Source organism: Brienomyrus brachyistius, chromosome 20 (genome assembly GCF_023856365.1).
Source record: "Brienomyrus brachyistius isolate T26 chromosome 20, BBRACH_0.4, whole genome shotgun sequence".
NCBI classification, from domain to species: Eukaryota; Metazoa; Chordata; class Actinopteri; order Osteoglossiformes; family Mormyridae; genus Brienomyrus; species Brienomyrus brachyistius.
Genome location: NC_064552.1, coordinates 11,807,378 through 11,820,820, shown reverse-complemented (window position 1 = coordinate 11,820,820; position 13,443 = coordinate 11,807,378). Strand labels below are relative to the sequence as shown.

The window sequence follows — 13,443 nt, the reverse complement described above, 5'->3', positions numbered from 1 at the left end:
TATTTGGAAAATGTGCAGTTTAACTGTCTAAAATTGAGACTCTGGAGTGCATATTCTGGGCTCATATATATTGTACATTAATATGTCAGTCAAAGTGTGGTTTTCGGTTAGGATGCGAGCCGGTTATCTGCCTTCCCAGAGAGCCTGGTGAAAAATGACCCCCCAGTGCCCCGGATTCTAATTTCCCCCCACCCCCAGTCATCGGAGCTCAGCTGACCGTGCAGCACTAATGGAGCGGGACCGGTGAAGAGCTGCTCCAGACCGGGGCCCAGGCGGCGGAAACGACACGCCGCGGGAGCGGGTCCGCGCGACACCGGTGGGCAGAATCGTAATTACCGCGCGCGTGGATCCAGAGCCGCCGCGCTGGTGGCAGACTGAGATAAGGCTGCTGGGGTATATAACTGGCAGGGAATTACTCTGGAATTACCAGGAAAACTTTCCGCCGACTTGCCGTTCTTTGACGTGTTCTTTTACGAGTATCTTTGTAGCTTTCAGCTTCAGTATTCGCCTTTTAAATTCTGTTTAGCTATTTAGAAACTGGAAAGTATTCGAATAAAGACCCAGGAATGCAAAACGAGGTATTATGACTTAGATCAGCGGGCGTGTCATCAACTGCTCTTATCTACACAAAGAGGATAAATGTCAAACTTGTTGGTTATCAGTTTTAGTGACTAACCGAGACGTGTCTGGCTAGGCGATAGTTAAAGGCTGGAGAATAATTGTCTGGTTGTAATAACCATGGTGATATAAAATAAAATTGGTAATCGGGAAGAAAACTGCTCTTCCAATTAAAAATAAAAGTTCAAAAACTTTTATGGGAGGGAAAAAAACAAGCTTATATTAAGCTTAGTAGTTGTCACTTTGTTGCTATTGTTGTTAGTGTTCTTTGTTTGTCACTATTGTTACTCTTATTTGTTGCGTAGTCTTGTGATCACATCGGTGTTTCCGTCGTTTCATCTCCCACAATCCTGTTTCTCTGCTCCGCTTCGTCTGAACACCTGGGCCGCTCAAAATGAATCGTTGCCCCGGGAGACCACAGGCGCAGATATGAAATGAAATTAAACCCTCCACGCCTAAAGCTTTTGTGTCAGAGAGAGGCACCCTGTAGGCCGTGGAGGAACGCACCGGGTTCTACAGGGACTGCGGAATCTACAGCAGGCTGGTGGAACCCAACGGAACGACGACAGGCCGGTGTGACGAAAAGACAGTGTGTGCCCATTGTTCTGTGGCTGTAATTGTCTTCTATTACGAGTTACTCTGTAGTTCATAATGCAAACGCAAATGTAGGGCATTGCTGCCGAAATATATCCGTGGATAATAGGAACGGAGGGAATCCATTACAAGCAGTTGAAAATTGATTTGCGTCAAGCCGCAAAGACTCGTTTGTTTCATGGCACAGAAATTAACAGAATTTTAAATGATGCAGCTGTTTTCCTTATTTGAATGCAAACGCTGAGCGCTGTACAGAAAGCCCTTTTTGGCACTGGGAAATGAGGTTGCTTGATTGTGTGGCTTAAAGTGGACAATTAGAGATTCACATTGTATGAATGTGGATTAAAGACACTATTTCAAACCCTATTTATATTGGGGTTGTGTCTAAGAGGGAAACAGTGATAAATTGCGAGGTAGAACTGGTTAGATAACCTGTCCAATCTGAATATCCTGTCAGGGTTCCCTTTCATTCCCTTTTGGCCAGACGGGGAATCTGTCCACCCACCGCAGTCACATAATAGGTCGAGCTGGCAGTAGCGTCGTCCTGTTCATTCCAGTCGGGCTGTTCTCCAGTTGCGGTGTTGATGAATGACCATAATGCACCAGTCTGAGGAATCTGCCGCAATGGGGGGAAAAAAGCCTCCTGAAATGGGCAAAACAAACACCCCTTTTCCAGCACCCGCGATGCTCATGCGTCAGGGAAACCCCGAACCCTGTCCAGGAACCCTGGGTCCTGCTGTTTACCTCTTGAATTCGCCGGCAGACGAATTCCGTTCCTAGGCCAGCTCTCTTCAAATCTGGACTTCGATTCCTAATGCAGGCCGTGTTTTCAATTCTCCCGGGTAGTTAGTTTAATAATCACTGATTGTGATTGGCCACAGAGGATTCACACCCGGCTCGCAGGTAAAGGAAGGCTGGGAAATCAGCAGGGCTCAGACCTGGAGGGGCGCGGTTTGAATAGCCCCATCCTAGCCTGTTGGCCAGATAGCTGGTAGATCCCTGATATCTGAGACGGGGCAAATAAGCAGTGTGGATTTCCAGCTGATAAAAATGCTAATATCCAGTCCCTTCAGACCGAGAACCCGTCCAGCTCAGCTGATGACTTGGCTCTCTGGCTCCCCCTTAATTCACGTGTCGCAGCTGCAACGCAGTGGTGCTGTACATCTGATGATATTGTGTGTTTTTCAGAGCTACCCGATTCTGTATGTCTGTACAGTTTACAGTGGTTATATCCAGTGCCACTGCTAGTGAAGGGGTCTGATCTGTGATCAAGGAGTTTCTGAAACTTCAGAGCAGTTGCAGGAAACCTTTGTTAGACTTATGATACCGAGAACGAGCTTTGGTAAAATATTCTGCCCTACAGATTTGTTCATTTTCAGTTCGGCTTGAATGAAATCTTTACAGATGTTTCGGTCAGTTCCACGCACGGGCGCTCAGATACGATGGCCAGGTGGCAGTATTCATTGTCTGCTAAGGCACCGACATCCAATCACTGGCCCACATCATCGCTGATCTGCCAATTGGCTTTGCTTCCTCTCATTTTTGGCCCAAGGACTCGCCGGAGTGGCGAGATGTGATTGGTGCACTGGCTCCTGCGCATCCCGCCTTCCTTATTCACAGAGGAATGTGCTGGCTGTGTGATTATCGCAGACAGCAAGTGGTCTAAGAAATTACACTAAGGAGACCTTATGAGAAGCTATTTGTATGGAATAAGGCCGGGTGTGCGGTTTGGACAATTTTAAACGTGTGATACTTCAGAGATCGCCAGAGCTCTGCTATGTTTATTCAGTCCTCGGAGGCTCGGTAAATGTATGCTGTGGAGAATAATTGAAACCATTCTCACCTCGCTAAGAACACCAAGGGAAGGAAGGTGCTTTTCACAAATTGGGTACAAGTTCATGTACCGTTCATGTACTTTCATTCTAAACAAGCCTGGCCATCCAGATATCAAGTACATCTTGAGTTTTGAATATGAATATGCCACGTCAGATCACACAGGACTTACCTGATTGTTTTTGGTGACAGTCTTTGTAGATTAACGTGAATCGTGATTATTTTTGCTTATGACACAGAGATGCTTTCTTCATCCCTGTGGGAAAATTGTCTTTTTGTCTACCCCATCTTGCTCTCCATGAGACACAGACACGCACGTAGGTGAGAGCAAGCTTGCAGGTGGGGGGGGGGGGGGTCATCTAGCACCCCTCAGCATCCAGCACCCCTGGAGCAGTTGGGGTGCTGGATGGGGGGGGGGCACTGGTGACCTCATTCAGCTGACCACACAAGGGCATAATTTTGGTTTCAACCTTGATTGGGACCAAATCATTCCTGACCACCCAAACACGCACAGTACTTCCCTACCATCCATACTCAGATCTACACCCTTGCGTCCACCGGATTTGATCCAGTGACCTTCCAATCACTGACACAGGGCCACATACACTGTGGGGGCACATCAACTTGACCAGAGGCCCCTGGGCTATTTCAGTTGTCAGAGGGCCCCTTCCTGCTGCCTTTGGTACAGTTGTCGTCGGGTGCTGGGGGGCTATCTGCATGTATTTCATTCGCCCAGTGGGTCCTGACAGTGCTTGCTGGCTATGTCTGTGAATTATGCTGTATTCCATTTACCTCTGAGGTGGGAGCTGGAAATGTCACACCAGTGTTACCCACGTCCCAGTGCAACAAGATGGGAGGCCACTTAGCAATACCAGATCTAGCCAGTTTGATTGTTAGCCATTATTAGCGAAGCCAGTGGATAACAACACATTATGAGGTATTTTGCACATACGCTGTAGTAACATGTCCACAGATAGCAGTGGGACAGTGCTGTGTGTACGAATGATTTAATGAGACACAGATAAGACATAAGTGCTAATAAACAGTATGTAACTACAGGTTCTAGAGGCTCCTCTGACCTTCTGAAACTCTAACTTGGAACTAGGAAATTCTGAGTTGCCGGTTCAAATGGAACACAACCATTAAAGAGCCCCTGTTCAGTGTCCTCACCTTCCTGGGAGCTGCTCCAAGTTCCCCAGAACCCCACTCTGGATAAGCGGTTCCAGGCGGATGGTAGACCAGGAGAGTAAAGCCTTTCAAATACGGAGTCGTCTCATCAGCCCATGACCGGCAGTCAGTCTGTTGCTCGACACAAAAGGCACATGGACACGCGCGTCAGTCGTCACGCAGTGCTGACCCCCCTGCCGCCATGGCCCTCCCATTCCTGATTGGCTATGCGTTCGTGCCCCATGTTGCTCAGCAAGTTTTGTATTCAACTGCCCTCTGGGACAAACACGTGACCATGATTGCTGAGGGTAACGGATTGCTGAAGGTCAGTCTCACACGTGTCCACTGCTCTACCAGCAGTGCCGGTCAACCCATTAGGCAACTGATGGCCGTCTAGAGCGCCATCTTCTGCTGGGGTGCTGACTTAGTGATCTCCAGTCCCAGATACCTTCACCAGTGGTTAAGCTTGTCTAGGGGTTCACACGAGCTGTAACTGGCACTGCCCGGCGGAGAGTTAAGACTGTCTTCCTGTGGTTTGCTTTTTGTTCTAACTGGGCAGTGAAGTTGGTCACTGGGATGTGTCTTAAAGCTGGAGTGGCTCTGACCAGTGTGACCAGTCAGTCCAAACAGCATCTGCCAGGCAAATGAAAAGATAAAAAACATACAAGAGAAACTGAATATTTTTCTGGGCTTCCTCCTTTAAGAAGTTCTTCTTCTGATGATGCAAATAACTTCTCAATTTTTCTGGATTTCAACCGATGAAAAGCTCGGCTGTCCGTGGTAACAACAGGCCAAGGAAAAGAAAAAAAAAAGCGATAAAGGAGAAAGGCAGGAACTATGATGCGTGTTAGCAGTGACGGATATTGAAGATGCTTGGCGAGATAGAGCCAACACGAAGTGCGATGTGATAAGATCATTTAAACTGTCCGACTGCCCAAACACACGGCAGCAGTGCACAGTGGCACAGCGGTTCTCGAAATCCACTCCTCAGCCCCAGCCTGTGCACAGTTTTCGAACTTAGATTGTGCTAAATAACTGATTGAAAGGCAACTATCTGGTGTGCGAGTAATGGGATAAAGCAAAAACATGGAGTGACTTACAGGGATCTGCAGACTACTGTTATAGAGCTTTCAGGCATGAGGCTCCATTCATGGAAACACTGTTATGAGAAGCAGTTTGTGCGTGGCTTTTAATCTGAAGCAACTCTATTTATTGAAGAGTAGAGCAATCTTAGGCCGAGCCTCCTACAACTCTGAAGTCCTGCAGCTTCGCTTGAGTTCACTTACCGAAATGTAGCTACACTGTCTATTTGGAACCCTGGACTGAATGGACCCAAGCAGATGGCAAACATTAATAATAGAATAGTGATACTTAAATCAGTCTCTGTTTGACTACCCCATCTTGCTCTCTAAGAGACACACATACAGGTGGGGGTGAACTCGGGGGGGGTCACAGTGTAGGGTCTGGCAGAGTGTAGTTAAGGGTCTTGATCTGGGACCCTATGGCAACGTCACTCTAGGCCCTGGGGTTTGATTCCGCGACCTTCATGCCCTAACACACTGAGCAGCACACCGCCCTGCAAATGTGTGTATCAACATGGCTATTCCCCTTTAAAGGTCTCACCATTGTGGGGGGGGGGGGTTCCAATTTCATGCTAAATGCAAAGATTTGAAACGGCACCTTCCTCACAATAAGGTTATTTCTACAGGACACAAAGTGTCTCTTGTGAACCTTCTAGAATCGCACAAATAAAGCTGTACAATACAACTGATATTTTCCTGACATTTTCCTGGAACGGAGGGACACGATTGAAGCAGCACACATCTAACCTGCAGGTGACAGCGGTGTGACGATTAATGCTGAATGTCTCTCCTGATCCCATCTGTCCACATGAATACAATCATACCTTGTCCAGCTGCCCATTTTAATAACTTCGATATCCTAGACAGGAGAACTTGGAAAGTGTGTGTGTGTGTGTGTGTGTGTGTGTGTGTGTGTGTGTGTGTGTGTGTGTGTGTGTGTGTGTGTGTGAGAGAGAGAGAGAGAATATGTGTATGTAATTATATATACTGTAGGTTTGTGATTATGTCTTTGTGGGGACTCGCCATTCATTTCTAGGAGGATTTACCTACAGGATGACCTTAATCCCTACCCAGTCCTAACCTTAATCTTCAGTAACCAAACTAAGTTTTTTGATTGCATTCACAGGTTCCCACAATATCAAAATAACAGGTTATTATTACATCGTGGGGAACACTTGGTCCTCACAATGTAATATAAACATAATTCACATGCATACAGTACACACACACACACACTATGAAGTCAACTGATGCACAATATCATAGTTGCAGTGATTATTAGGCCTTCTGACAGTTTAACAAACATCTATTTTGGGGGCTTCAGACTCTCAGTTATTCCCGTCTACTGTCAAGCTGTTTTGAAGCAGGTCTCATACATAACAGAATGTAGGAAGACATTTCAAAGAATGAAGAAAGGGCATTGTGCTGCAGGCAGAATAACCGCTATGAAAAGTGACAAGGCCGACTGACCTTCTGTGAGGAATAACGACTCTGAATCGCCGCGCTTAATGTGAACAACAGCAATATAAGCGACCTGAGCCCCTTAAGGGATTTCATGCCTTTGACCTATGATGAAGCTTTTTGCTGGATATTAAATCATAAATCCCTGATTGAATCTTGAATGTTAACAGGAAGCTTTTAAAGAAAAAAAGCAGATATTGTCGGAGATAAATGTTCTGTTCTGGCTGAGTGTTCAGACTGCAGCCTAGCCTTCGTAAACTTGAGAAGATGCCTGGCAATCAGATATGCAGAGTTCAGGATCTGCGATAGTACAGACTGCAAATTAGATGCTGTAAAGAACAGTCTTTCGCCACAAAGGAACCGTTGTAGCTTGTGCGTGTCATGCTTAGCTCTGCCTGCTTTAAATTGCATAAACTTTGCTTCAAACTTGTTTAGTAGAAAAACATATAGAAAAAATGAGATCTCTGTCAGGTTTCCTCCGGGTTTCCAAAAAACATGCTGAGGCTAATTGGAGTTACTAAATTGCCCGTAGGTGTGCATGTGTGAGTGACTGGTATGTGAGTGTGCCCTGCGATGGGCTAGCCCCCCATCCTGGGTTGTTCCCTGCCTCGTGCCCATTGCTTCCGGGATAGGCTCCGGACCCCCCGCGACCCGGTAGGATAAGCGGTTTGAAAGATGGATGGATGGAGAGCTCAGCTCTGTCATTTCATCACCCAGTATATGCAGGTTTGACCACTGTGCAGGTTTTGACCAAGGGGCACAGTGAATTCTGTCCCATACAGCTTGTTGCTTTCTCATATCCTGCTGGTCACGAATAGATCGAGCTTTTAGATACGATTTTAATCCACATGACAAAGACTCCATATTGATCCGGTTTCGAACCAAAACATCATGGTTTGATTTGTATGGGAGGTACATGGCTTTGGCACCTTTAATGGGTTATTTAGCTTGCTTTGTTTGAGTTTAACTAAATCAAACTCCGAAAAGCAAAGTGCAAATGATCGAGGTTCAAGGTTACTTAACTGTCATCAGCAGCTTCATACATGTACAAAGAGTGGTGAAACAACGTTTCTCCATGGCCCCAGTGTAACATATAGTAACATATATATATAGTACACTTAACATCACTGTAACAGGGCCTGCAAGGTGCAAACAGACAGTAAGTAAATAGTGCAGAGATAATAAATAGTGCAGAGATGTAAACTTCATAAGTAAAGTGCAGTTGCAATTTAGACGTAGTTTGTATGTGCAGTTTAGAGTTATTTGAAGGGAGACAGTCCAGATATTAGTGTGCGTTCAGAGTTCTGATGGCTTGTGGTATGAAGCTGTTGCACAGCCTGGTAGAGCAGAAGCTCCGATACCGTTTTCCGGACGGTGAGGGAGAGAAGAGTCCGTGTAACGGGTGAGAAGGACCCTTTACGATCTTTACGGCTCTGTTGTAGCAGCGGGTCTGGAAGATGTCTTTTGCGAGGGGTAGGGGCTCACCGATGATCTTCTCAGCTGCTCTCACTGTCCACTGAGGTGTGTTACAGTAGGAGACTGCTTTGTTTCCATTGGTAAATGATCGGCTCAGCCCCTTAATAGTGACTGGGCCTTACTGTGCTGATTGATTGATTGACTGACCGATCAAGGAACAGTAACTGCATCTTCTATACGAAGTCAAATGTAAGGTGTGTCTGCTGTGTTAGTCTCAACCTTCCTTTTATTTAACAAAGTGGCAGTAGATGTCAGAGCCCCTTGTAGCGTTTACTAAAAAGCTGGACTGCAAGGGAAAGATTATTACTCAGGGCAGCGGGAGCTGTAAGCCAGCTGAGAGGTATGACATCGATTATAGCTCATTAATTGTGAATTTTGATACTACAGCAAAAGTGGCTGAGATGTTCACACGTGATGATTTAAGCAATCGCCTCAGGAGGGCATTCGTCATGTGAGTTCAGAGTGGCCTAGGATATTATCATGGACGGTGGGAGATTTCTGAAAAGGCATATGCCCTTATAGGGCACTCAGCATCAGTCCCTGTTGCGTTTTCTGAGACATAATCACAAGCTAGCTGGGTTATTGAAGTCTCAGATGACACACCTTGTGTGACTGCAGCCTGGATAGAGGAGCTTCTCAGCTGGCTGTGGAAGGGAGGATGTGAGGTCTTCATGCTGTGAGGATTCACAGCGGCGGGAGAAAAGATTATAGGTGGTATTTCAGAGTCGCTCTGTGTGTTCTCACACACACAGCGATAGATCAGCCTTTCAAACGCTGAAACCTTCAATAAGGGATGATAGTGGGGTGGGGGTGGGGGGGGTAAAGCAAAGATGTGTGGGAGAGCAATCGGTTAGCAGAAAATGGTCTCAGGATGAAAAAGGGGCTTTTATGCTCCAGTACTGGGAGCTGAAGAACCATCATACCTTTGTCACAATGGAGATGGTACAAATAGGAATGTCTGAATCAATATGCCCACTGGAGGATAACTCAAGTAAGTGGAGTTTTACTGTCGTCACTGCGACACACGGTGAAGTGAAATGCAATTCCACCCAAACCCTTAGCGCAACATTCAGGACAGGATAGGCAATACAGTGCTACAGACAGAGTGTGAGGCAAAGTACACAGTGCAAACAAATCCTGTATACTGTAATTTAATAATAGTTTAAGGGGAGGGAAGACAGAGGGAATATTCAATTAAACTTATTATTATATAGTCGCCCTGAGGTGCTTTACATGGGTGCGTTGTAATGCAGTCTTACATCATTCATACCGAATAATTGAAAAACGAGGAAAACGAAAGACAAAGAAATGAAAAAAGTAAAGGCAAGTAATAAGGCAGGTAACAAGCCCCCCCCCGCATGCATTATAAAGAAAGAGACTTGCTTGCTAACAGCAAGGTGTAAACTGTGGTCATGGTCAAAGCCCATGACAATGTCACCCCCTCCATGGGACTGAACCAGGACTCCAGCTCAGATGGTGCCCAACCCAACCGTATGGGAAGGAAGGCAGAGAAGATGGGTGGTCAGAACATGCATCGAGTCATTAATGGACGACGCCGTAGATCGAAAAGACAAGTACAGCCACAGCAGCAGCCTGAAGTAATAGGTCTTCAGTTGAGATTCAGCATCCTCAACACTGGCTGTGTCGACTTCTTCTGCGCAGAGGTTTATCTGTAGAGCGAAGGATGGAGAAATGGTTCTTGGGTTGTGATCGATCAGCTTCTGCACTTTCATTTTCGTCCTGCTGGACTTGCCCATGGCAAAAACATAAATGGTCCTTTGAAGTATGACACAGTTACTGGTCACATCTTAGGCACAGTTCATAAAACGGAGCAATAATAGTTACAATGCAGCAAGATCAGACCCGGATTGAATATATCAATAACACTGAATAATGCATGATCAAAACACCAAAGTCACGAGGCTGTGATTCAAAACATGCAGCACACAGACAGTCAAGAGGTTCAGCTACGGTTTGGCAGAGTTTAATATGGACGATACGTGTGATCTCAGCGGTCTTGAACGCGGTATAACTGTCGACGGCAGATTCTGTTCTTCCGGCATCGCAGAAACAGCCACCGTGCTGGGATTTTCCTGCTCTTCGGTGTCTATGGTTTGCAGAGAATGGTGCGAAAAACACCAAAAAAAAAAACATCCACTCAATGGCAGCTCTGTGGTCAAAAACACCTCGTTAATCAGAGATGGCCGAGGAGAATGGCAGGACTTGTTAAAGCTAAACCGAAGACCTCAAGTACAAAAATAACAGTGGTGAGAAAAGAGTTTTGTAATGAAGTGGGCACTGAGTGTATTTCTATACCTGTTAAGAGGCTGAGCGATGTACCGTCAATCTATGTGTGTTCTGTGTGTCTTTTAATTACACAGAAGACTTTACCCTGGTCATCCATCTGAATCTAGCATTCGACAAAACTCTATATTTCACCAGGGAACCGGAGTCCTCTAACTGACAGCTTAAATTAAATTTTCCTGACATGAAATTATATTAACATTATTGGCATCTGAGGAGATTAAAATTCTAATTGGCAAATATTGCTTTAATTGGGGCCTCACTGGTGGCTTTGTCGTTCCCATGAAAGGAAAGAATGGAAGTAAAATGCATTCTAATGAGGCTAATTGGCTTGCAAATATTACACATTTCATTTCTTACCCTTATGCTTTATATTTTCCAAATGTCAGCCATCTGGGAAACGGCCCTGAAACAGAGTGCATTTTAAGTGTTTTTAAGAATGAGATTAGTCTGACTGCATGGCAGTATAATATCTCTGACACACTGGCGAGGATTATCAGGTTTTTCAGACCAGCACTGTTGTGTTGTTCTTGAATTAATCAAAAGGTAAAATGTTATACTAAGCTCCAAATTCTTTATTCTGTTTGTAATGTTGATTTGAATTTACAGGTTCTTCTTCTTAAAGGAACACACCGTTCGCTGTTGACAAAGCCTGATAGATTTGTCCATATAATTTATACGTAAAACTTAATACATCTTGGTGATGATAACCATACTGTGCGGAACTGGCTCATAATGAAAAAAAGCAGAGATGGCCGACCAGTTTGCCCCCAACGTACAAATAAGGGGAATGAGGTTCCATCACCGTCAGGTGGGTGGGATCATTATGCCTTGGCAGGTATTAAGTATGATTCTGGCTCCCACTGGGTACTTATTGGTTCGGAGTCTGTGTTAGTGATTGTCATAGTTATCTCACCCACCTCGTCTCACATATTGTCAGATGTTCCGTCGGAGTCGGACTGACGTGAGCTGATGGAAGCCATTGCCACCTTTGTTGGTGTTGGTCGCGTGAACGTGCTCTAATTTACCTCCAGGTTCATTGGTCTGGGCTTCGCAACTTCCAAAGATCAGCCCACATTTGGCTGGAATACAAAGGGTGTCGCTTTCGCCTGGCAAGAGACCGCTGCTGTGTGGCGGCAGTCTGGTGACCCACCCCCACGCGGGGAACAGCGGGGAGGGAAACGCACACCTCCATCTTAGAACCGAAAGCAGCCACTGGCTACAGTTAACACTGTACAGTAGCTGAAACGACAGTGCTTCATTTTAACGGATGGAGGTCGGTCATTAAGTAACACAGATGTGACGCTCGCGCGAGAATCACGCCTGTGACTCACTTTATTTGTTTGTTTGCCTTTGGAGAATTTTGTTTCTTTCCTTCGTTGTTTCAGAAGGGCTTTTTTTCACATTATCAATAATAAAAATATTAGAAGTTTTCATAAGTACAGCCATCACCATTCAGTTTCTTTAGAGAAAAAAATAAATGCATAATTCATCAGTTTTTAACTATTTGCAGGGGCAGTTCTACACTATTTTAATTTATGAAGAGGGCCCAACCTTATAATTAACCAATGTCTAGAATTGTTGAGTGACAAGCCGGGGGCGCTCTTGGGACCAACGCGCTTTCAATTTGGGCCAGTGGGCCCCCGCCCCCGTATGTGGCTTTGCACATTTGTGAAACAACATCATAAAAATTTGAGGGTTTGAAAGCATGAGTGTCACAGCAGATGCGTGAGAGCTGGCAGCCCTGACCACAGCAAACAAGAACTGAAGCCAATGGTCAGAGAAAAGAAAAGGCCAAAAGCTCAGAAAACAGAGCCGCAGATGGAGAGGAGAAGCTTTTGATGTGTTATTTATAGAATCGAAGTACACAAGACCCCATCAGAGTAACACAGTGTTAATAGACTCCTCCATACTTTGGCTATGCGTAGGGGCAGCATGCATTGCTATTTTCCATCGTGATCTGCCTGTTTCCCCAAAGATTAATGGACCCCGCCTTCCGAGAACCAAATTTATTTATACCGCCATAAATCTGAATCAAAACGCTCTCTAAACTGGGCCGCCGGTAGCCGGGGAGATGAATCTTGCAGTCAGGAAAGATGAGGATTTGATTGCAGCGGCTTCTATAATTTAATACCCGGCGTAATTGCTGTTTCGGGGACGCGGAGGCTGTGGAGAAGTGTGACAGGCACTTAGCGCCTTAAATGACCGACAGGCTGTCCGGTCCACATCGGCGTCGGCTATTTCACAGAGTCAGGAATGCACTTGTGACAGCAAAGCGAGCCACTTGTACAATAGAATCATATCAGTGTATACATGTACAGTATGATGTTTGTGTACTTGAAGTACCGGCCGGTCCTAGAGGCGACATAAGCGGTCATCTAGGGCACCATCTTCTGAAGGGGTACTGGCTTTCAAGCCGATTTCACTTTGCCTCAGACAGGGGGCGCCAGGTGAGCTTGAACCGGTACTGAGTACTTGACATGTTTTGGGGTTATTCTGTTGTTTTATAACGTTATAGATCATTCTGGAAGGTTTGGCTACGGAAGGTTCCAGGCCTGATGCTCCCTGGCCGCTTCTTTTTATCTTGAGCCCAGCGCCGTCACTAGAAATTCCTCAATCTGGAGCGAAACATCCACCCCAGCACACTCGCTGATGGAGTTTTTATTCGTGCTCCTACAGCCGCTGAATGGAAACACCAGGCCAATTTAAACCCTCCTGGCTTGTTGATAATTGCCTCCCTCCCCCCACCCCCCCCCCCCCCCCCACACACACTCTGTTTCGTGGCTCACACTGATCGGCTAAAACGAGGCATCTGGGGCCCTTTGGATGTGCTCTGACTTTGAGGGGAATCGCAAGGTTGTTTAGCCTTGATGACCTCAGGGTGGCATCAGACACCGGAAACTACAAG

General features: G+C 45.9%; 1 protein-coding gene across 1 annotated transcript in view; it reads left to right on the top strand.

Annotated features, from left to right (window-relative positions):
• The first annotated feature begins 223 nt into the window (after positions 1 to 223).
• Positions 224 to 13,443, top strand: part of LOC125715928 (uncharacterized) — a 38,665-nt gene continuing 25,445 nt past the window's right edge. Inside the window, exon 1 of the mRNA XM_048988011.1 lies at positions 224 to 316. The gene's annotated coding sequence lies outside the window, so the exon portion shown is untranslated. The remainder of the gene's footprint in view (positions 317 to 13,443) is intronic.